Source organism: Rhinatrema bivittatum, chromosome 1, assembly GCF_901001135.1.
Source record: "Rhinatrema bivittatum chromosome 1, aRhiBiv1.1, whole genome shotgun sequence".
NCBI classification, from domain to species: domain Eukaryota; kingdom Metazoa; phylum Chordata; class Amphibia; order Gymnophiona; family Rhinatrematidae; genus Rhinatrema; species Rhinatrema bivittatum.
The window spans coordinates 761,049,930-761,073,493 of record NC_042615.1 but is presented as its reverse complement, the minus strand read 5'-3'; the positions used below and the strand labels follow the sequence as shown (position 1 = coordinate 761,073,493).

The window sequence follows — 23,564 nt, the reverse complement described above, 5'->3', positions numbered from 1 at the left end:
ATTCACTTTTAACTCTCCAGTAAGGTCTAAGGTCTCAGCTTTCTCTACATTAAGTTTTAAACTGGAAAAAACTACCATAAAGATGGAACAAATTGAGTACCTCATTTAATCTGTGTTTAGCATAGAAATAACACAGAAATAACAAAATATCATCTGCAAAAAGTATAGCTTTAGAAGGCCGAGCTTTCCCCACTATCCAAGCATCATGAAGCTGTAATTCCAAATTAATTATGAGAGGTTCTAAAGTTATAATAAAACAGTAACAGGGACATAGGACATCCCTGTCGAGTACCCCTGGTAAGTGTAAATGGAGCGGAAAGAGAACTGTTACCTTTGATAGGGGCTTCTAGATAAGAATATAAAACTTTAATGGCATCAAAAATATTATCAACATAACCAAAAGCTGAATGCACATCTGCCAAAAGGATCCAGGAAACCTGATCAAAAGCTTTTTCAGTATCAAACCATTAACGGCTATTAATCAAGTTTACTTAGGGAATAGCCACTGCTATTAATTGCATCAGTAGCATGGGATCTTCTTGGTGTTTGGGTAATTGCCAGGTTCTTGTGGCCTGGTTTGGCCTCTGTTGGAAACAGGATGCTGGGCTTGATAGACCCTTGGTTTGACCCAGCATGGCAATTTCTTATGTTCTTATGTTCTTAAACCCTATTAATAAGGAATCCTTGTAACCCCCACTGCCTATTAAGTTCCAACCATGTCAGTTTCTACGGACATTCACACTTGGCTTTCTACCTTGAACAAAGCCTGCTTGCCCATGAGATATAAGATTTGGCAAAATAACTTTAAATGTGTTAGCTAAAAGCACTGGGGTAGATTTTAAAAGGTGCGCACGTGCGTCCATGTGCACGCACATGGACACACAGATTTTATAACACGCATGGGCCATGCGCACATGCACGCCGAATTTTAAAATCCCAGCGTGCATGTGCAGGCGGCGCACACAGGGAGGGTGAGATTTAGTAAATATCACGCGGCAACGCAATCGGCAATCCAAATAAGGAGCAGACTGGAAGGGAACTTCCCTACTCCCCAACCTAAGCTCCCTCCCTTTTCCCCTCTTCCCCTCTTCCCCTCTCCTCCCCACCCCCTAAACCATTCATTTAAACTCACTTTTGTTTTGTTTTCTTACTTACTGGTCCTCTGGAGCAGAGGTAATCTGAACGCGCCGGCAGCTGGCCGGCGCGTGCTTCCCCGCTGACCCGGCCGGCCTCTGTCCTGCCCTTCCTCCTGGCCTGCCCCTTTTTCAGGGTCTGGCACATGTGCATGTCTCGGCACTTACGAGCGTGGCCAGGCCCTTTTGAAAATGCACACGGCGCGCACACAATCTGGCCACGCACGTAAGTGCACATTTTTACGCGTGGCTGTTTTAAAATTCGGCCATTAGCATAAATTTTAATATCTACCCATATTCCCCTCAAGAACCAACCACGCTAGATCTGAACAACTCACCTGTTTAAGACTCCTTCTCTGATTCATCAGTCTTCTTTAATTCATGCATAACCCGGATTTATACACTTCAACAAGGTCTATGTACCCACACAGCACAACTTAGACTACCCCCCTAATTATTCAAGATATTTATTCACGCTTTAAACATCCCTTACATTGTTCCTCTTCCTGTCGACGAGTTATTATCATCATTATTATCACTATTATGGTCTATGTAATTTAATTTGTATTATTTATATTTATATTATATTTATATGTTATATGTTACTCTTATGTTAAGAAAAGCTGTTTAATGTAACGCCTTTATTGCGACAGTTATTGTTCGATGTAAACCGACCTGATTCGATACTTGTATTGAGAATGTCGGTATATAAAAATCCGAAATAAATAAATAAATAAATAAATCTTGGTTTAATAATGATAGCAGATGGTACAAGCCTGGCAGTTATGCATACCAAACAGGCTTGGGCAGCACCACTACGTTCGCCGTTTTCATAGAGTTAGGCATCTTGCCATTCATGATCATAGCATGAAAAAGGCTCTTAAGAGAGTCTGTTACAAGTGGCTTGAGTGCCTTATGAAAATAAGCCATCAATCCGTCTGGTCCTGGAGATTTAAAATCTCTAAGACCTGTAATGACCTCAGTAATTTCAGAAACTTGTATCGGGTGACTGAGATATTCTAGCTGTTGGGGGTTCATCTTCAGCATTAACGTCTGCTTTAGAAACTGCCTCCCTTTCTCAACATCATCTTTCTCTGCAGTATACAATTGCTGGTAAAGGTTTTTAAAAATTTCACAAATTTGTACTGGCATAATCACCAATTTACCTGAAAGGTGTTTTAGGTTCGAAATGTGCACTGTCCTTCCTTTATTTTTGATCAGATTCCCCAATAATCGCCCACTTTCCCTAAGATTAAGGCTTGCTTTGCCTCTTTATGTAATCTAGTGAGATCCAGGATTTCTGCATCTAGTTCTCTTTTTCCTTGGGGGGGACGACGACCCCTGACCTCCCCAAGACTTGCCAAAAGTCCTTGGTGGTCCAGGGGGTGTCCTGGAGCGATCTCCTGCACTTGGGCCATCGGCTGCCGGTATTCAAAATAGCGCCGATAACCTTTGCCCTTACTATGTCTCAGGGGCTATCGGCGCCATTTTGAATACCGGCAGCCGACGGCCCGAGTGCAGGAAATCGCTCGAGGACCCCCGCTGGACCACCAGGGACTTTTGGCAAGTCTTGGGAGGGGGGGTCAGGAGGGTGGGGGTTTATTCGTTAGTGATACATTGTATTCGTGGGGGTTCGCCATACGTTTCGTGACCCCCACGAATTCAACAAATATGGCATATACATTGCGGATTGCCAATACGTTGCAAACGAATGCACACCCCCATCGGAAGGTCGTATGGGAGAAAAAAGGAAACTGGAGAAGGCCATGCATGTTGTCTTCTCAAAGAGAATCAAATGGATAAGGAGAAGAGCCTTGAAGATGACAAGAAACAAAAACCAGATTTGTAAGGATAGGCTTCTTCATTTTACTTTACTTCTGGCTAGGCTAAAATATTTATAAAACAGAATGCAGATGACTGCATGATGTCATGACTGCATGCTAAAATCTGCACTGAATATTGAACTAGGAAAAATATGTCATAAATTATTTAAACTCTGCTAATTTTCAGAATTTCCAATATGTAATGCAGTGGATCAAATGCAAACAAACATGCAGGAAAGAGTGAAGAGCATATTCTGAAGAGATGATTATTGATGGAGTTCAGCCAAACTATAGGAACCTAGGATCACAAATTATAGACTACACCAACACAAATCATAGCCTTTGTGCTTTGCAAAATACTGTCGCGGTCCAAGAGTGCTCTGTTTGTTTTTCATGCACAGGGCAACGCAACTTAACAAGGTTGAAATGTTAAATGAGCAATAACGAATGGTGCAGAACAATATGGGTAGTAGTCCTGGTCAGCAATATCTGGCATTAGGCAGATCAAAATCACTCCATTAAAGTACAGGCAGAAAGTACTGCACAGAAATGACAACACACAAAAAAGAGCAATATAGCTACACATATAAACTAACAGTAGATACGGACAACAGAAAACATTTATTATTTTACATTTTCAGGGATAGCCAAATCAGTGGATGCAAGCCAAGGGATATCCAGTACCCTCAATTCTAAAAGTTTGCCATGTGTATTTTTACAGTATGTCTGTCTGCAATCACTCGCTGCTCCCCTGAACATGTCTGCCTGACCAGATAATATGAGGGGGGAGGAGTTAAAACTAGAAGATCAGAGTAGGGTGCTGGAAAGGCAAAAATAATAATCTGGGCCTGGCCATATCTCTCCCTTCCCCCAGCCCATGATCAGGGAGGTTAGGAGAAGGGAAAGGACCCGGCTTGGATGGCGAGGACCTAGAAAGGGGCTATAGTAGGGAAGGAGAGGGGATGGTGGGGTAGGTAAGCGGAGGGGAGGAGAGAGTTCCTGGGATCACAAGAAATGTGGGGAGGAGACTCAGGATCAAGAGGGACACTCCTTACTTTCTACCCAGGGCCCCGGCATGTCCAACCCCAGCCTTGCTCCTACATTTCTGCTAAGTGACTCGCTGGTCTAACAGCATTTCAAGGGCTCCTGTCCTGCATCTTTCCTATTCATGAAAGCCATAAATCAGAGGGCACAGGGCGAAGGCTGAAACCAATCAACATCCATTTGCTTGAAAACTGAAAGATCTGTTACAGTTCTAGTGCTGAAACCCTGACATGGATTTGAGGCTTCTGTGAAGGATTTTAAATATACCCTGGATATATTTGTAGCTACTAATAATATCACAGTAACGTAAGGACCAAACTGGGAGTTCAAGGCAGCAGAACAAGATGGATGAATGCCTTAATCTAAAACCAAGCAACTATAATTATCTAGGAAGCCAATCCATGTAGCAGACATACCGTATTTTTCGCTCCATAAGACGCACTTTTTTTTCCCCCAAAAGTGGGGAGCAAATGTCTGTGCGTCTTATGGAGCGAATGTAGCGTCTCTCCCTCTCGCGCGCCGTCCCCTTCCTCCTCCCCCCAACTCAGCTCAAGCAGCATGGCGGCGCAGGTCAAATGCACACCGCCCCCACGACCCTCTGATGCGTCTGGACAGATGCGAGGGAGATGGCCCGCGACGACCATGAGCCCCGATGCTGTGTGTCATCCTCCGCCGGCGGGGCTCGAGCTCCGTGATGGTCTGCTGCTCCCGGGGTGCACCCCGCTGCAAGGGCCAGCGCGGCACAGGCCAGACATCAGCCACCCGAACCACGTGGGCTACGGAGGCCCCTCCAGTTCAGACGGCTGGCATTTGACCTGCGCTGTGCCGGCCTTCGCAGCAAGATGCACTCCGGGGAACAGCAGACCGGCAGGGAGTTGTTTGAACTAGAGGGGCCTCCGTAGCGCACGCAGCTCAAACAGCTGATGTCTAAACTGCACCATGCCGATCTTCGCAGTGAGATGCACCCCGGGAACGGCGGACCAGCGGGGAGTTCGGGCTCTGCCGGCGGAGGACGATACATGGCATCGGGGTTTGTGGTTGGTGCAGGCCATTTCCTTATCATTTGCTTGGATGTACTGGAGGGTCATCGGGGTGGTATACTGCCTGGGACAGAGAATACATGACACAGACCTTTGCTTTTTTGGTTCTTTGTGTGTTTCAGTGATTTCTGATAAAATGTTTCTTGCATATGAAGCAATGTGGCTTTTCAGAACTGATTAGCAATTTGACAGCTGAAATTAATGAAAAGCAAATAGAATTACTGCCTGTGCTGATTTAGAGGATTTACCTCCTCTAAATCCTAGGTGCGTCTTATGGTCAGGTGCGTCTTATAGTGCACCTGCTGTTTCAGAGTACGTTTTCTTCATATTAGAGCTCCATTAATTGTATTACCGCAGATATACTTAGTGTTGGCTACCTGTTGAAATATTAGGAGCAAATTGCTCTCCTAATCAATGTAATATAGCCTTGACTATTTATTATTGAACTTTGGAGCAGTCATGAAAGTTTAAAATAACTGGTGTGAGAGAGCTGTGTGTATGAGGGAGAGTGTGTGATTGTCTGTGGGTATGTGTATATGTGAGGGAGAGTGCTAGTGAGTGTGAAAGAGCCTATGTATGTATGTGAGGGAGAGAAAACCAGTGAGTGTAAGTACCTGTGTGGATGTTCTCTGCCTTACTATAAAAAACAAAACAAAAAAAAATATCCCACGGACGGCCACCAGGGGGGAGCTCCATACAGAGCCCCTCATGGGGACAGAATTTTTTTTTCTCTTATTTTCCTCCTCTAAATCCTAGGTGCGTCTTATGGTCAGGTGCGTCTTATAGTGCACCTGTTGTTTCAGAGTACGTTTTCTTCATATTAGAGCTCCATTAATTGTATTACCGCAGATATACTTAGTGTTGTCACATTTTCACATCTATCAATTCTTAGAATGTCACTAACCACCAGTTTTTAGAATAATGTCACCAGATGAATAGATGCAAGAAGATGTTCTACTGTAAATATGGTTATAATGTTGTAACTTAGAATGCCAGATTTATGCATTGTAGGAGATGGCAGGGTAAGCTTTACGAGCAGACTAGTCCAGTTACTATGTCATATAAACAGTCAATGAGTGTCTGGAAAGAGAGAAGACACTCGGGTCGATCCTGTAAGGCCGCGGTAATAACAGTGCGGCAGTGTCAGGCGCACCCTTCCTCCCCGCACGCACAGTTCTCTTCACTAACTCCCCGATACTCTCCTCTAATCGCATGCAAATGCATGCCGCGGCTTTAAAGCAGTAGGGAAGGGTTATGCCCGCGTAACCCATTTTACTGTATAGGCGCTTAATACAGCGCCTATACAGTAACCAGGGTGCGCTGGTACCTGTCATTTCAAATGTCATTTCAAATGACATTTGAAATGACAGGCACCATGAAGTGAAAAAAAAAAATACCAAAATATGTAAAAACCTGAGTGTTCAAAAAAAAAAATTTTTAAATACCTGTTGGAGGGCCGCGTGGGTCCAGGCGGCGGCGGGAGCCGGGTGGTCGCGTGTTAAATCTAGGCCGCGGGCGGGTGAGCGCCTGTTCCAGGCGGCAGCAGCGGCGGGGGGACACGCGTTAGTTCGAGACGGTCGGTGGGCGGCAGGTGGTCGCGTGTTAAATCTAGGCCGGGTCCGCACAGGCGCGCATTCATTCACTGCCGGTGGGGGCTGCCTCTCGGCAGCCCCCACCGGCAGTGAATGAATGCGCGCCTGTGCGACCCCTGCGATTCGGCGCTCAAGGCAGTCACATGCCGTGACTGCCTCTCGGCCTGGACCCACGCAGCCCTCCGACAGGTATTTAAAAATTTTTATTTTTTTTTCTGACAGGTTTTATGTGTCCCACATCATTACATTTTCTCGATCATCTCTGTATCGCTTTTTTTTTTATTGTGTTTTATTGTTTTTGAGTGTCTTAAGCGGTGTCGATGGATTTGTTACTAGACTCACAGTCCTAACTCCTACTAGGGGGAGGCGGTAAACTAAGACGTTACGGCCGCGGCAAAACAGTGCGTTACTAATGAGATAACCTGAGCGCGCGTTACGGTATCAGAGGGGAATAGCTAATTCCTTCATTATACAGCTAATTCGTTCATTTACATGCCGGGTGGGGAAGGGTTACGCGTCTGTTTTAAGAAGCGCTACGGACGCGCGAAACTGGAGACTGTATCGCTGGTTTGCCTTACGCGTCCGAATTGTGCGCAGCGAGCTCGTTACAGACGAGAAATCTTCAAATGAATGTTACTGTATCGAGCTGACTGAGAGGCTTTGGAACAATCCCGTTAGCTAATTCAAGCTCCACATGTGGTTGGAACCACAGAGCTATGACCAGGCCTGGGCTAATTTGAGCCTGCAAATAATTCAAATTACAATAGCCTAATGGGTGATAACGGGAGAGCAATCCAGTGAGGGCAAAAGTGCTATTGGGATTGATCTAAATCAAGACAATGAGCAAAAGGCCTGGAAAGTAAAGGTTTGCTCCCAGAGTACAACTGGAATCCTGGTGGACTAAGGTATGGGCCAAAGAGCATGCTGTAGATCAACATAAAATTGCTTATGAGACCATATAAGTCTCTTCTTCAGACATACTCAGCCTAGTAGGACTCCAGTGCTCTCCAGGGACCCACAGCTGCTAGAAAGTCCTGTGCAGCAACATCTGCACTTTGTGTTACCCAGGGCCATTATAGTTACTAGAGGTCCACACCTTAGAACAGACAAGCAAGAAAAAGGATCCAACTCCAAAACTTCCAACTGACCCAATTTTTGGAGGTAAATTTTAGGCCAGTCCTAGATTTAAGATACTCCTGATGCATACTGGTACCTGCAGTGCAAACTAAAAAATGGAAAAAAAAAAGTAAGACTGCAAATACCACAATGCACCGGGACAGAGATTCAAACCCAAAGAAATAGCTAAAGTCCCCCAAGATAAACTGAATCACTTGGGAGTTCTGCAAGCCTAGAGCAGTCAACACTTATTAAAAACAGTTTCTCATGTTGTATGGAAACATCTTGCATTAAAAGTACAGCTACAGATCAGAAAGCACTCCAGTGACCATTCTGTAACTCTCACATCACTTCCTTAGACAGTGTTCTGCTGGTCAGACCTGGAGTTCCCAACCAGCCAGTCAGATTTTCAGAATATCCGCAATAAATATGCATGAGCAAGATCTGCATGCAATGGAGGTAATGCAAGCAAATCACTCATGCATATTCATTAGGAATATCTGGAAAACTTGACTTGGCTGGGTGTGTCCAGAAGAGAATGGTCACATTCTCTTCTCACAGCTTCACAAACCAATCAGGTCAATTAAACTTAAGATGGGTAAGAATTCCTAATATCATCCTTACTAGGGCTCGATTTGCCAAGACTTTTCTCCCATTCCATGTCTTATGAGAAAAAAAAGCTTCGGAAAGCAGGCCCTTAAAAGCAGAAATGCTACCGCACCAAAACTGTGTTTTAAAATACAGTCAACAATTAGAACAAATATAATTATTAAGTCTCTCTTTTCCTGTCTGACTTTTGTAGCTCTACACTAAGGCATATCAGGCTTTTGAAGTTATGAAAAGGCCCTTTTCTTCGGCCACTGACCGGAATGCTGTGAGGACTGTCAGCCGACTCCATTTTTTCAATCCTGGTTTAGCCAACTGAATACAGGGGGCTTGCAGTTCTGATTTCCCTACTGAATAGCAGAGGGGTAAGGCTTAGACTGCATCAGCTGACAAAACTAGGTACTCACCTGTTTCGGCACAAATAGCAGGAGTGTCTTATCCAGAAAGTCTGAATAGATGTGTCCAAGGTGATTAATGAGATCACAGGCTCAAACTGACTGCTGAACTGGTGCAATTCCTTGCCTTGCTGGGTTTTCCACCTGGTCCAAAATCCTGTGCAGTTGTGCAGAAGGGAAATACACAATCTCCTCCTAGCTGCCAGGTCTGCAGTTTCTGCAAAATGGAAATGTCTTGAAGTGATCTTCTAAACTTTGGCGAATATGGAAAATGAAGAGCCTTATCCATCAAATTATGTACAAAATTAGCTTTTTATTTTTATTTTATTTTACATGGCCTCTCCTATTAGCCTTTGCGGATAAACATGTACTGACCTCTAGGTTCACCTGTATGAGATCCATCCTTAGCCATGTGTTGTTTCACCACCTGATATTCTAAAACCATTGGCTTACAGTTATTAGTCACCCTCTTGCTGTCAAAAGTTCTGATGGTTTTTAAGAGACCTCTGTAAATCATAATGTTTTATGAGATGTATTCATCTGGCTTTTTTGGAGGTCTTTAAATAAACATTGTATGTATAGCCATGTGTCACTGTTGTACCTATACTGTCATCTGAGGTTAACAACAACAATAGAAATATAAAATTTGCGCTAGCATCTCTTAATACAGCTTGAGTGGAGAGTTCTAGCAGCTGGGTTGCTCCTGGAGAAAACTGGAATCTTTGTGGTCTGTGATAATTTGTTAAAAAAAAATAAAAAATTTGTGATACATTAGCTTTTCAGGCCACACAGGTCCCTCTGTGGTCTTGAAAGCTCCTGCTCGGCTTCTTTCCCAGTTGCTCCGTTTAATACATCTACAAAATAAACAGCTGATGAATCACCCTAGCAAAGGAAACTTATAAGCAGATGATGTGACCATCGTTAAAGGAGTCCAGTGTTTTTACTCTGCAAGCATGTGAAAATGTAAAATCAACAAGCAATAAAAGCATCCAAGGAAGAAGGAAGCCGAGAAATCAGCAGAACGATACTTTAGAAGCTCAGAAGCAACACTGCTTCTTTAAAAAAAAAGTTACCTTTCCCCCCTAAATATATTTATCTCCATACATCTATAATATCATATTTAGCATAATGAATAAATCTTACTTTAATACAAAATCGGTGCTGAAACAGAAACACCCTGTGTGTTGCACAGTTTATGACATGGTAGTTCACTGGAATGTACTGCAGTGAATCCAACGGGGAAACACCAGTAGGGGCCAGGGGAGGTGTCTGGCTGACTCATGGGAGAAAACACATGCCTGCCAAATCACAACAACCAGTGCTTGGCACTAAAAAGAGAGGAAAAGCATGCTGGAGTGAGAGACCAGTGCTCTGGTCTGGAGATCAGGGTGCTGATGGGCTATTAAGCAGCACAGGAGGGAGCACAGGAGCCAAGTGAGGAGGACATAGACAAGCGATGGATGGCAATGTAGAACCCAGGAATAGGGAGGGGGTGCAAAAGCAAATCTCAAGTCATGAGAGCAAAGATCATGGAGCCATGGCCTTGAGGGTGAGCAGAAAGATCTTGAGTAAGACATAGAGACTTCACCAAGAGGAATGCCTGAGAGAGTCAACAGTAGAGGATCATAATAATGGCTTTCTGAAAAACTGTCAGAACAGGAGAGCCCAACGTGTACAGAGTTAAACCCCAAGATTTAGAAGCCATCAAGGGAAGTGTGAAGGGAGAAGACCCATGGAGACCAGAGGTTATCAAGAATAGTACTCTCAAGGGCAACAAAATACAGTATCCGTCAAGCTGTTAGCCAAAGGATACTTAAACAATTTTTGTAAGTTCAGTGTAGGGTTTATTCACAAACAGCAGCATTAATATAAAGGATAAAACAGGTTCTCTTCAAGCAAAGAGCACAGACACTTCTCAGCACTCCAATCCAACAGCACCAGGCAAATCACAGCATTCACAATCACTCCAGACCAGGTCAGAATAGTCCACTTACTTTTCACATAGACTACAAACACTTCTGACGTGAGGAAGAGAGTATTAACCCCCCAAAAGCTAGCCAAAAATGCATTAAGTCAGCCCAATGATTTTTTTTTTTTTGCTAATGTTTATTTTGCTGTGTGCAGAAGGACTAACAAGGCAGCCAGGCTACTTTTAAAACCTCTGAAGGTACTATAAACACTTCTACAGGCTCAGCAGGATTCGCAGCCCTCAAGTTTCAGAGAACAGTGTATTGTTCCCAGCAACCCCCCTTTAAAATCCCTGAGGTCGGGCCCAGCGCCACCGGGTGTGCAAAGCATGCAAATGCACAGGGTGGCACAGGCGGAGGGGGCGGCATCGAGAGCAGAGAGAGGCCCATGTGGCCGCCCCACCCCACCAGCGGCAGAAGAAGCAGGAGGCCCACAGCACGAGTGTTCAAAATTGTGGGACTAACCTTCCGGAAGGGCCACGGAACAGCTGCTCTCCCCATCAAAGGAGAAGCATCTCCAAGCAGCAGCAGCAACAGAGAAAGGGGTCCTGCCTGCCTGGGAAAAAGGCGCAAGATGAGTTTTTTGTGAGACGGACATTCTGAATGATTCAGAAACAAGGAAAATGGCAAAAAATCAAAACTAAAGAAGGGAAGTAGAAAAACACTTTTTATTTTATGATGGAGAATTAGTTGCAGGAAAGGTTGCAAGTAAAAGTCAAAGGGATGCATATATGTGTGTGTGTGAATGAAAGCCTGCCTGGGACGGGTAAGGTGGGTGTGAATAAAAGCCTGCCTGGGACGGGTAGGTGGGTGTGAATAAAAGCCTGCCTGGGACGGGTAGGTGGGTGTGAATAAAAGCCTGCCTGGGACGGGTAAGGTGGGTGTGAATAAAAGCCTGCCTGGGACAGGTAGGTGGGTGTGAATAAAAGCCTGCCTGGGACGGGTGAGTGGGTGAGTGTGAATAAAAGCCTGCCTGGGACGGGTAAGGTGGGTGTGAATAAAAGCCTGCCTGGGACGGGTAGGTGGGGTGTGAATAAAAGCCTGCCTGGGACGGGTAAGGTGGGTGTGAATAAAAGCCTGCCTGGGACGGGTAAGGTGGGTGTGAATGAAAGCCTGCCTGGGACAGGTAAGGTGGGTGTGAATAAAAGCCTGCCTGGGACGGGTAGGTGGGTGTGAATAAAAGCCTGCCTGGGACAGGTAAGGTGGGTGTGAATAAAAGCCTGCCTGGGATGGGTAGGTGGGTGTGAATGAAAGCCTGCCTGGGACGAGTAAGGTGGGTGTGAATAAAAGCCTGCCTGGGACGAGTAGGTGGGTGTGAATAAAAGCCTGCCTGGGACGGGTAGGTGGGTGTGAATAAAAGCCTGCCTGGGATGGGTAAGGTGGGTGTGAATAAAAGCCTGCCTGGGACGAGTAGGTGGGTGTGAATAAAAGCCTGCCTGGGACGAGTAAGGTGGGTGTGAATAAAAGCCTGCCTGGGACAGGTAGGTGGGTGTGAATAAAAGCCTGCCTGGGACGAGTAAGGTGGGTGTGAATAAAAGCCTGCCTGGGACGAGTAGGTGGGTGTGAATAAAAGCCTGCCTGGGACGGGTAAGGTGGGTGTGAATAAAAGCCTGCCTGGGACGAGTAGGTGGGTGTGAATAAAAGCCTGCCTGGGAAGGGTAAGGTGGGTGTGAATAAAAGCCTGCCTGCCTGGGATGGGTAGGTGGGTGTGAATAAAAGCCTGCCTGGGACGGGTAAGGTGGGTGTGAATAAAAGCCTGCCTGGGACGAGTAGGTGGGTGTGAATAAAAGCCTGCCTGGGATGAGTAAGGTGGGTGTGAATAAAAGCCTGCCTGGGATGGGTAAGGTGGGTGTGAATAAAAGCCTGCCTGGGACGGTTAGGTGGGTGTGAATAAGAGCCTGCCTGGGACGGGTAGGTGGGTGTGAATAAAAGCCTTCCTGGACGGGTAGGTGGGGTGTGAATAAAAGCCTGCCTGGGACGGGTAGGTGGGTGTGAATAAAAGCCTGCCTGGGACGGTTAGGTGGGTGTGAATAAAAGCCTGCCTGGGGCAGATAGGTGGGTGTGATTGAAAGCCTGCCTGGGATGGATGGGTGTGTGTGTGCACACATGCATGCATGAGAACCTTACTAGGTTGGGTTGGGTGTGTGTGAGAATGGGAGCCTGCCTAGGTTGGGTGGGTGAATGTGAATGGAAGCCTGCCTGGGATTTAGGAAGATGTGAACAGGAGACTGCCTGGGATGGGTGTGTGTGGTGTGTGTGTCTGAGAGAGAATGGGGCTGCAGGTGAATCTCAACCTGCCAACAGGCAAAATGAAGAGGAGGGCCCAAGGCTGCTAGCAGATCCCAACCAAAGAAGAGCTGGAGACACCTGGGTATGTGTGAGCTTGTGTATGTGTATATATAAGAAAGAGAAAGAGAAGAGAAAGATTGTGCACCCTACTTCCACTAATCCACAACAATCTCCAGTGTAACTAAAAATCAAAGGTTCCCAGGTATGGAGAGCGTTCATTTTAAAATCCTTTTTAGTTTTAATTTTTGGGTGTTATTTGACGTGTCTGCTGTTTTGAAATATTTTATTGGTGTTTGGAACATTAAAAAAATTGTATATGAGTTTTTAATTATTTGATCTTTTATTTAACATCTGTTTTTGAAATATTATTGGTATGTTTTTACTATTATGATTATGCATTTATTACATTTCTTGATTTTATTTGATGTTTTAGGAATGGTAATGGTTCTGTTTTTTATTGTTGCACTGCAAACGTTTTGGCACGTTTGTATTTCTACTTTATGGTTTGCTCTATTCCATCAGGACACACCTGATAGATACTTTTCACATGTGAGACACACTGAAACATGACAGTCACAAGACTAAATGCATCCACAGGACCCCCCCCCCCCTCCAGCCCCGACCCTCATCAGAACTAGATCATTCCCCATACAACTCACTGTACAAATAAAATATTCTGGTGTTATTGCAATAACAGCAAAACAAACCCCTCTACTATCAGGTGCAATAGCCCTGCTTATAAAAAGACAGCAGTTCACAACCAATGCATGCTCTATTGAGAAAACACTACAAATAAGCGAGCCGATACAGTAAAATGCGCAGGAGAGCCGGCGCTCCGAGGCAAGCACCTGCTCTCCCAACACGCACCCAGGCCACTCGATTTTGTATTAAAATGAGGGCCCGCGGTAATAAGGAGGCGCTAGGGACACTAGCGCGTCCCTAGCACCTCCTTATTGGCAGAAGTGGCGGCTGTCAGCGGGTTTTGACAGCCGACGCTTAATTTTACCGGCGTCGGTTGTCAAACCCGCTGACAGCCACGGGTTCGGAAAACAGACACTGGCAAAACTGAGTGTCCATCTTCCAACCCGCGAGCCGCGGGCTGATTTTTTTTTTTTTTTTTAATTTTTGGGGCCTCCGACTTAATATCGCCTTTGGGCAGGCGTTAATTTCTGAGAGTAAAATGTGCGGTTTCGCAGCACATTTTACTTTCTGTATCGCGCGGGACTAACTAATAGGCTCATCAACATGCATTTGCATGTTGCGGGTGCTATTACTTTTTGGGGGGTTGGACACGCGTTTTCCTCACGCTATTACCCCTTACTATATAAGGGGTAATAACAGCGCATTGAAAACGCGCGTCCAGACAGGGGCTAACGGTGCGCTCGGCCGAGTGCACCGTTCTGTATTGGCCTGAAGGTGAGGTATTTAACTAGCCATGCTAGTTAAATACCTCACCTCGGTCACACACACAGAACTGACCTTCACAAAGTACAGAAAGACCACAAATTATAAATATGGAGACAGAAACTGGAATGAAAATCCAAAAAAGCCACTCTGCATGCAGAAATATAGCATCTAATATAGTACCAGGATCTGCAATAATGCACACAAACTAATCTGCACAAAGTTATACCTGCATTATGGCATGCACTCAAATGGAACAACAGTACCTATGAAAAGGCAACCCTACAAATATTAAAACAGGCCCTAAACACCAATACATCTCCCATTAGGAAAACAGAACAAGTCAAGCTACTATAGATCTCCATACAGAAATAATTGTAAATTACTAAATGTTTCAAAATAGCCAATGAACAGAATAACATCTAACAATTAAACATTATTAAAAATTCTCCAAGCACCAATAAAATATTTCAAAACAGCAGACATATCACATAATACCCAGTAATTAAAATGGCAGTCAATCAAGAAAAATGAACTTAAAAAGTCACCTTTACTTACTATCTCCAGCAGCTCTCCTACTCCTTTCCCTTGCAGGCCAGTAGCTCACAACAAAAGCAGCAGTGGCTGCTAAAGCTGTCTTCATGGTCCTCTCCCTTAGGGACCACAATCAGTCTCTGTCTCTCTCTCAGTCACACATGACTCACACACACAAAAGTCATCTCCCTGATCAGTCTCTCTCACACATACACACATCACCTGTCTGACCAGTCTCTCTCAATCACACAATGCTCTCTCTCTCTTACTTACATACAGGTTTTCAATCGCACACATGTTCTCTCTATCTCACACACAGGATCTCAATCAAACATATGCTCTCTCTATCTCACTTACACAAGCTGTCAATCACCCACACATGCTTTCTCACACTTACAGGCTCTCAGTCACACACAGGCTCTCTCTCTCTCTCTCACTTATACACTTCCTGGCTGCATGGCTGGCTGGCTGTTTCTTGCTGGCTCCTTCCCTCCCCAGGAGCACAAATTGTAGAGCCTCCTCCAACCCCCACGGCCCAGGAAAGAAGAATGCCATTGACCGTGGGGGCTAACGCTGCTGACTCCCTTACTGATCGCTGGCTGCTTCAGTTTATGCTCCAGATCTGTGCTGCTGCTTGGGGACGCTACTGCCGCTGCTTTTCAATGCAGCATGGCTTTTCTTCCCGCGCACCCCGCTACACATCACTTCCTCTTCTGGGCTGCGGGGGCGAGAAGAAGAAAAGGCCATGGTGCAGTTGCCGGCTTCAACGAACACTGCTCCCATTCCCATCCAGCCAGGTCTGAATGTTCTGATAGCCCGGGAGGCAACAGCAGTAGTGGAAGAATGTCCACCTCTCGCTCAGTGGAGGAAGGGGAGAGAAGAGCAATGAGAGACCGGGTAGCACGCGACATTCCCGCCGGTGCTTGGCGACACCCTGGTTGAGAATCGCTGCTCTATTCTATATTTGATGAAAGTCTGCTTATGTTCTGCATGTGTGACTGAGGTGAGGTAATCTCCCAATAGGAAGTGTATTAGTGTTTTAGGGCTTTTGGAGGGTCAAACCCACACACAATACACATTACAAGAGGTCTAATACCAGAATTTCGGTATATAAAAATGCTAAATAAATAAATAATGGTTCCAATTGGGGGGGGGCTTGCAGGAATTTTTGGTTGGCATCACAGCAATGAATGTAAATATAATGTAAGTGATATTTTTACCTCAGATTACTTTGATCTTTTTCATGTAAAATGTTATTATAAATGCATAATTCTTAACTGTGTGTGCATGGAGCAGGCTGGGGGTACATTGTGCAAGGCTATAAGGTTCGTCTAGGGCAGGGGTGGGCAATTCCAGTCCTCGAGGGCCACAAACCTGTCGAGGTTTTAGGATATCCTAATGAATATGCATGACATAGATTTGCATACAACTGAGGCAGGGTGCATGCAAATCTCTCTCATGCATATTCATTAGGGATATCCTGAAAACCAGACTGGTTTGTGGCCCTCGAGGACCGGAACTGCCTAGGGCATCTAATACCCTTGCATTCCCCTTAGATTGCAGGGCAGGGGGTTGAATATCTGAGGGTTGGGGAGGTGACAGTTTTTAGAGTGTGTATTGCGGGAGGGAGCTAGTCCTTTTTTTTTTTTAGTGGGTCTGGGTCAGAGCCTGAATGAACCAGGGGGGAGCAGCACAACAATTGTTCGCACAGGGCAGCAAAAAAGCTAGCACCGGCCCTGCCTGAGGACTAACAGGGAACCTCAAAGGAATGGTCACAGGTCTGCATCAGGGAGAACTACTTAATGCCCTCATTTGCATAGGATTTCCATGCAAGGACGCCAAGCAGGACGCACTATTGTAAGTGCACATTTTGTGTGCATAAACCTCCCTCCTGCATTGGCAGTAACGTTTGCATGCACTAAATGTGTGTTCAAGTGTGAGTAAAATTGTGCGTTCTCCTCACCACACCTGACTGCATTGGTCTGCTTCACTATCATCTGAGTGATTCACAGGGAAAGCTCCAGCCCCACAATCCACTGGTTCAAATCCAGCTCAAGTTCATTTGCCCCATAAAAAAAAGCACAATACTCCAATGCAAGTGAAAAACCTTGATAAAAAGAGATCAGTTCATCAGTCAAAACAAAGAAGGCCTTGTTCTCAATACGTCCAAGACTGAACTGATGGTCATTTCCCCCAATGATAATAACCCACTAGCCAACACTACTAATATTCCATTAGTAAATCAAGTGAGAGACCTTGGAGCCATCCTAGACTCCAGAACGAACCTTAAAAAATTCATTAACACCACTAAAGAAGGGTTTTACAAACTACAGGTCCTAAAACAGTTAAGACCTCTCCTACACTTCCATGACTACCGCTCGATCCTTCAAGCCATACTATTCTCAAAGATTGATTATTGTAATATGCTGCTGCTTGGTCTCCCGGCCTCTGCTACCAAACCTCTTCAAATGCTGCAAAACGTTGCAGCCAGGATCCTCACAAACTCTCGCCATATGGACCACATCACACCGATTCTAAAAATACTCCACTGGCTACCCATCTGCTACAGAATTCTCTTCAAGACACTGACCATCATTCACAAAACCATATTTCAGCAATCCTCTCTCCAACTCACCATACCCCTCAAACCACACTCCTCAGCAAGACCTACCAGATCTGCATACAGAGACTCCCTCCAGGTTCCCCCGAACAAATCCGCTATACACAACGCCATTGGAAAACGAGCGCTATCAACTGCTGGTCCGCATCACTGGAATTCTCTCCCGCCAGATCTCCGCCAGGAACATTGTCATACCACATTCAGAAAAAAATTAAAAACATGGCTGTTCGCCCAAGCAGAAGCCGTATGGTTACCCTCACGTTATGTCCTCTTTCCGCCGCACAAAGGAACTGCTTTTCTGCTAACTGCGCTTAAATTGTATATAATTCTTACCATGTAAGCAATTACTCTCTGCTTACATGCACCGCTCTCCAGTTAGAAATTGTTAATCTATCCTTTTTTTTTTTCTCTAACAGCCTTGTTCCACATTCCCTGTTGTAATGTAACTTTCGCTTTCAGTGTTAAATGGTTTTCTCCCCCTAGTTTATTGTAAACCGGTACGATAAGACCTGGTCTTGAGCATCGGTATATTAAAAGAATTTAAATAAATAAATAAATAAATAAATAAATAAATAAATATTTGTATAGGCTAAGACAATCTTACTAGTGCAATGTTTTGCAAAGGATATGTACATCTGTTCTCTTTATACTATATAACACAGTACAGTCAATGTTTAAATAGACTGCACAAAAAAGTCAGTGAAGAAAAAAAAAGACAGAATTCCCATCTCCTAAACCAGCAAAGTGAGAGAGGTAACGATCAGGGAACTTTGAGAATAGGTCATTTGGAAAGACTTGGTACAAGACAGCGGGAACAGCTCCCCTATGAGGAAAGACTAAAGAGGTGAGGACTTTTCAGCTTGGAGAAGAGACGGCTGAGGGGGATATGATAGAGGTGTTTAAAATCATGAGAGGTCTTGAACCAGTAGATGTGAATCAGTTATTTACTCTTTCAGATAATAGAAAGACTAGGGGGCACTCCATGAAGTTAGCATGGGGCACATTTAAAACTAATCGGAGAAAGTTCTTTTTCACTCAACGCACAATTAAACTCTGGAATTTGTTGCCAGAGGATGTGGTTAGTGCAGTTAGTATAGCGGTGTTTAAAAAAGGATTGGATAGGTTCTTGGAGGAGAAGTCCATTACCTGCTATTAATTAAGTTAACAGCCACTGCTTTTACTAGCAACAGTAACATGGAATAGACTTAGTTTTTGGGTACTTGCCAGGTTCTTATGGCCTGGATTGGCCACTGTTGGAGACAGAATGCTGGGTTTGATGGACCCTTGGTCTGACCCAGTATGGCATGTTCTTATGTTGGCCTCCCCAGCGCTGTCATCAGCACAACAAGCACCTGGCTATAAGCAATCAGCTGCCTAGCAGCAAAATTATGGAACAAAATTCCACACGAACTACACATGGAAATTCCTTACCTTACCTTCCGCAAGAAAATCAAAGCTCGGGATCTCAGCCAGGTCTTCTCTCAGTCATTATAACAGGGATTTATTTCTCTCCTCAGTTAGTACCCTGGCTGTTCCCAACTGTTCTAATTGTAGAGTTCTTCCTTCAATTTGCTTGACTTACATGATTGTTCACTCCCTACTTATTACTGAATGTATTCTGTTTCTTCTTGTGCTCAGCATATCTCGTATCACTTTACTGTAATCTTTATTGTAAATAAAAATGTGTTGTAATCTTTATTTTAAATAAAAATATAAAAATGTGTGCATTTCATAACATTATACTCAGTCACAAAACAATGCATATCTAGAACTATTTGAATAGTGCAAGATCATTGTCCCACTCCCGACTGTTGCACACCAATCACTATTTTCTAAGTTTCAGTCGTAGTTCCCCGTGTCTGGGTGACCCTGTTGTACTGGCTGCAACAAGGCAACAAAACAAAAATGGGAGCCCATACATCCACGGATCATCTATTTTTAACTGTAATTATTTTTATGTAATTTTATATGATTTATTTTATATTTATGTATTATTGACTCATTGTCACTTTTTTTTGTAAATCACTTTGATTATGTTCAAAGAAATGTGATTTATCAAATCCTAAATAAACTAAACAGAATGCTGACAGCAAGGCAGGAGGAGAAGGTGGTAAGGAGGGATGGTAGGAAGGGTGAAACAGGAAAAAAAAAATGATCGTGATACATTGGCCAACAATATGTCTCATTACAATTTTACAAGTGACTGTTAAGACACACCAGAACACTCAGAGACTGCATTGTGGGTCCTACTACATTTTACCAATAAACATTCTCCGACATTCGAAAGCAGTTTAAAGGAGGTAAAACCATGAGATTACTAGAACAGATCTTGCAAAGCAAAAGTCAGAGATGCAGTCAATAAATTATAAAGTGTTTCAGCCTAATGCAACTGCTGCTCAGGAGAATTTCCCGACTCTGCTTTTATTATAGTTCTCCTTGCTATCAGGCCGATACAGAATGGTGCGCCCCTGTTTGCCTGCACGTTTTAGAAGCGCTATTATTACCCCTTATACCGTAAGGAGTAATAGCGCGTGGATAACGCGCTGCCAAACACCCCCCCCCCGAAACTAATAGAGCTCATCACATGCAAATGCATGTTGATGGGCCTATTAGTTATTAGCCTGGAATACTGAAAGTAAAATGTGTGGCCGAGCCGCACATTTTACTCTCAGAAATTGACGCCTGCCCAAGCGATATTAAGTCGGAGGCACCAAAAATTTAAAAATCCAAAAAAAAAAAAAAATCTGCCCGCCAGTTGGCGAGTTCGATAATGGGAACTCAATTTTGCCAGCGTCCGTTTTTCCAACCCGTAGCTGTCAGTGGGTTCGAAAACCGACACCAGTAAAATTAAGCATCGGTTGTAGGACCCACTGACAGCTGCCGCTTCCACTAATGAGGCACTAGAGATGTGCTATTGTCCCTAGTGCCTCCTTATTAGCACGACACCTAATTTAAATAGAGAATTGAGCACCCAGGAGAAGTGCCTGGGCGCGCGTCGGGAGAGCGGGCGCTCAACTCGGAGCTTTGGCTCTCCCACATGTTTTACTGAATCGGCCTGTACGTAAGGGCCGGATGACCCAAGCAGTTTCCCTATGGACAGAAAGGAGGTAGTATTCAAAGTGTCTGCCTAGGTGGAAAACTTGGGGGTACTTTGTATACATACACATCGTAAACTTAATTTTCAGAGGGAATGTAGCATGTACTTTCCTTTTGATAGCTTACATGGGTACTAAGTATCTGCGCCTATTTTTTATATGGATAAAATTTATATGAAAAAAGAACCTATAGCCATTCCTGAACTCCAGTTTATCTAAAGAATTAAATAAAATTTTGCACTCTTGCATAATATTTTTCAGACTTTACACATTCAGGCACAATAGGCAATGCAATACTGAGGCGCTAAAAATGTGCGACCAAACTGGACGCACTTTTTTTTTAGTGCGCGCACAATCACCTCTCCTGGGCGCACGATGCAATAGGCAAATGAGCTGCCACACTAAAAAAGAGGCGCTAGGGATAAATTGTGCGTCATTAGCACATCCACGTCATCGAGCACCCAGGAGACGTGGCTGTGCACGGGTTAGGCAAATGGACGCTCGTAAATTGAGAGAATGTTTTTCTAACCTGACCGCTTTAAAGAGCTTTATTTTTAATTTTTTTGCTGCTCCTGTGGTTCCTCCTGCTTAGTGTCACAATGATATTAAGTCGGAGGAACCACAGAAAAGCAGTGTTTTCTGCTTTTCTGTGCATGGGTTGGGGCACCTCAAAATGCCAGTTCCGGGGTTGGCGTTAATTTTTGAGCATAAAAACAAGCGTGTCAGGTAACATTTTACATCGGGCGTACTAGCTAATAACCTCATCAACATTCATTTACACATGATGAGCACTATTAGCTACGCGCTGGTTTTGGACGCACATTTTGGATGCACTAATCCCAGTATTGCATCGGGCGAAAGTCTAACGCATCCAACCACGCATTCAGCGGCGCACTGACCAAGTGCCAGATATTGCATCGGCCTGATTATTTGAAAAAACTTTTTTGCTTCTACTACAATTAACTTACTGTTGGGCTGATTCAGTAAAGTCCGCGGGAGAGCGGGTGTTGCCCGCTCTCCCGGTGCACGATTCTGTATTTAAATGAGGCCCGGCGGTAGAAACAGGCAAAAGCGCCTCCTTTTGGCCCGGAGCAGCGGCTGTCAGCGGGTTTGTCAGCTGACGCTCAATTTTGCCGGCGTCAGTTCTCGAGCCCGCTGACAGCCATGGGCTCGGAAACCGGACGCCAGCAAAACTGAGCGACCGGTTTTCGACCTGACAGCCGCGGTCCGACTTCAAATTTTTTTCTTTTTTTTTTTACTTTTTTTACCCTTCGGGACCTCCGACTTAATATCGTCATGATATTAAGTCGGAGGGTGCACAGAAAAGCAGTTTTTACTGTTTGTATGTTGAGGGCACTATTAGGTTCGGCGGGTTGGACGCGCATTTTCGGCCCCTTACTGAATAATGGGTAAGGGAAAACGCGTGTCCAATGGCGGGTTAACAGTGCGCTCCGTTGGAGTGCATTGTACTGTATCGGCCCGTGTGTTATTACCTCTCTTACTTTATTTACCTGGGTAAATGGCTTTAGAAATTAATCTAAACATATGAAAAAACCCTTTAGGTATTTCTAATGCTTTGGGATTGCATTGTAATGTAGATAAATAAATGCGATCTGTAATGTTTAATGCCTTCAATACCTTCCTTACCTTTAACCGTTCATCGCCTTAGGCATGACATCTAATTAACTTGCAAAGGAGGGGGAGCAGGATGTAGAGAACAGTCACAGGATAAACTGATACTGCATGACATAATCATCACAGCAGAAAATCATTTTAGAAACTACACGCTGGGCACCGGGCTAAAAGGCAGACTCCCAGGATTGCTTCTGCAGTGTCCATAGGAAAGAGGATTTGATCTGCAGCTTCACACCACAAATGACCGTGGAGCCCGATCAAGATGCAGTTCCTGATAAAATCTGTCAGATATTTCAAGCCGTTAGGTCTCTGCTGTCATCACCAAATATTTTACTGCACGGCCGAGTGCCCCCAGCTTAGAAGAAGCCACAGATCGCACAGCCCCGTGTGCACGGCAGTGGCGCAGCTCATTTAAAATGTGCGGCAAAAGTGCTCATCTCAGGGCAGGAGCTGGCTCCGGTAAAGCGGGAACTGCGTGCACGGTGCCAAAAACCCCGGGGTGTGATGATCTGCAGGCTCCCCTCTTCCGACCAGTCAAACAAAGTTCCCTCCGCCTTGGAACAACCTTAAACCCGGAGCCCGCCCTCCAGTCCCCAAGAAGCAAGCGGGCGGGCGAGCTCTCCCCGACTTTTCTTCCCATGGATGAATTAGCGACACACGCTGATCTCGCACCCTTCTTGCTTAACATATTAGTTTACAAAAAAAAAAAAAAGGAAAGACAAATCCTGAAGTTACTCACCGCTCTGGCACCGCAGCACGGCGGGCTCCGCTCCAGAACTTCCCGCCACTGCGTGCGCCTCGCTCCAGCAGCAGCAGCCAGCGAGCCGAGCCGAGCCGGGCCGGGCCGGGCTGCCGAGGTCCTGGCGGGTCTCCCCCCTTGCCCCTCCCCCGCTGTGTATCACTCACTCACTCACACACTTGCAGCTGCTCTCCTGCCAGCGTCCCATTGAACCAACAGAAAACAGCAGCCGCCCCTCCCCGTCCAAAAATACAGCGCAACCCGAGCCGCCAGCCCGGCAGGGGCTATTTAGGAGCTTTCAAACATAAAGGAGGAGGCGGGAGCCAAGGAGCTGCCGGAGAGAGGGGCAGGCAGAGAGCCCCGGCAGAGCAGGGGCTGACGGAACATCGATAGCCCGCACACACATTTACTTCTGGTGTTTCCGCCTTACAGTAGCACAAAGATTGATAATCATTCATGATGGTTGTTTATCTGGAAATAGGAGAAAAGCCTCAGCCTTTGAAGAACTATGTGGTGCTGCTGCTGCTGCCCC

General features: G+C 45.1%; 1 protein-coding gene across 1 annotated transcript in view; it reads right to left on the bottom strand.

Annotated features, from left to right (window-relative positions):
* The window catches only part of PDZD2 (PDZ domain containing 2), a 718,708-nt gene extending 695,487 nt beyond the window's left edge, over nt 1–23,221 (bottom strand). Inside the window, 1 exon segment of the mRNA XM_029579361.1 lies at nt 23,033–23,221. The gene's annotated coding sequence lies outside the window, so the exon portion shown is untranslated.
* Between the last annotated feature and the right edge of the window lie 343 nt (nt 23,222–23,564).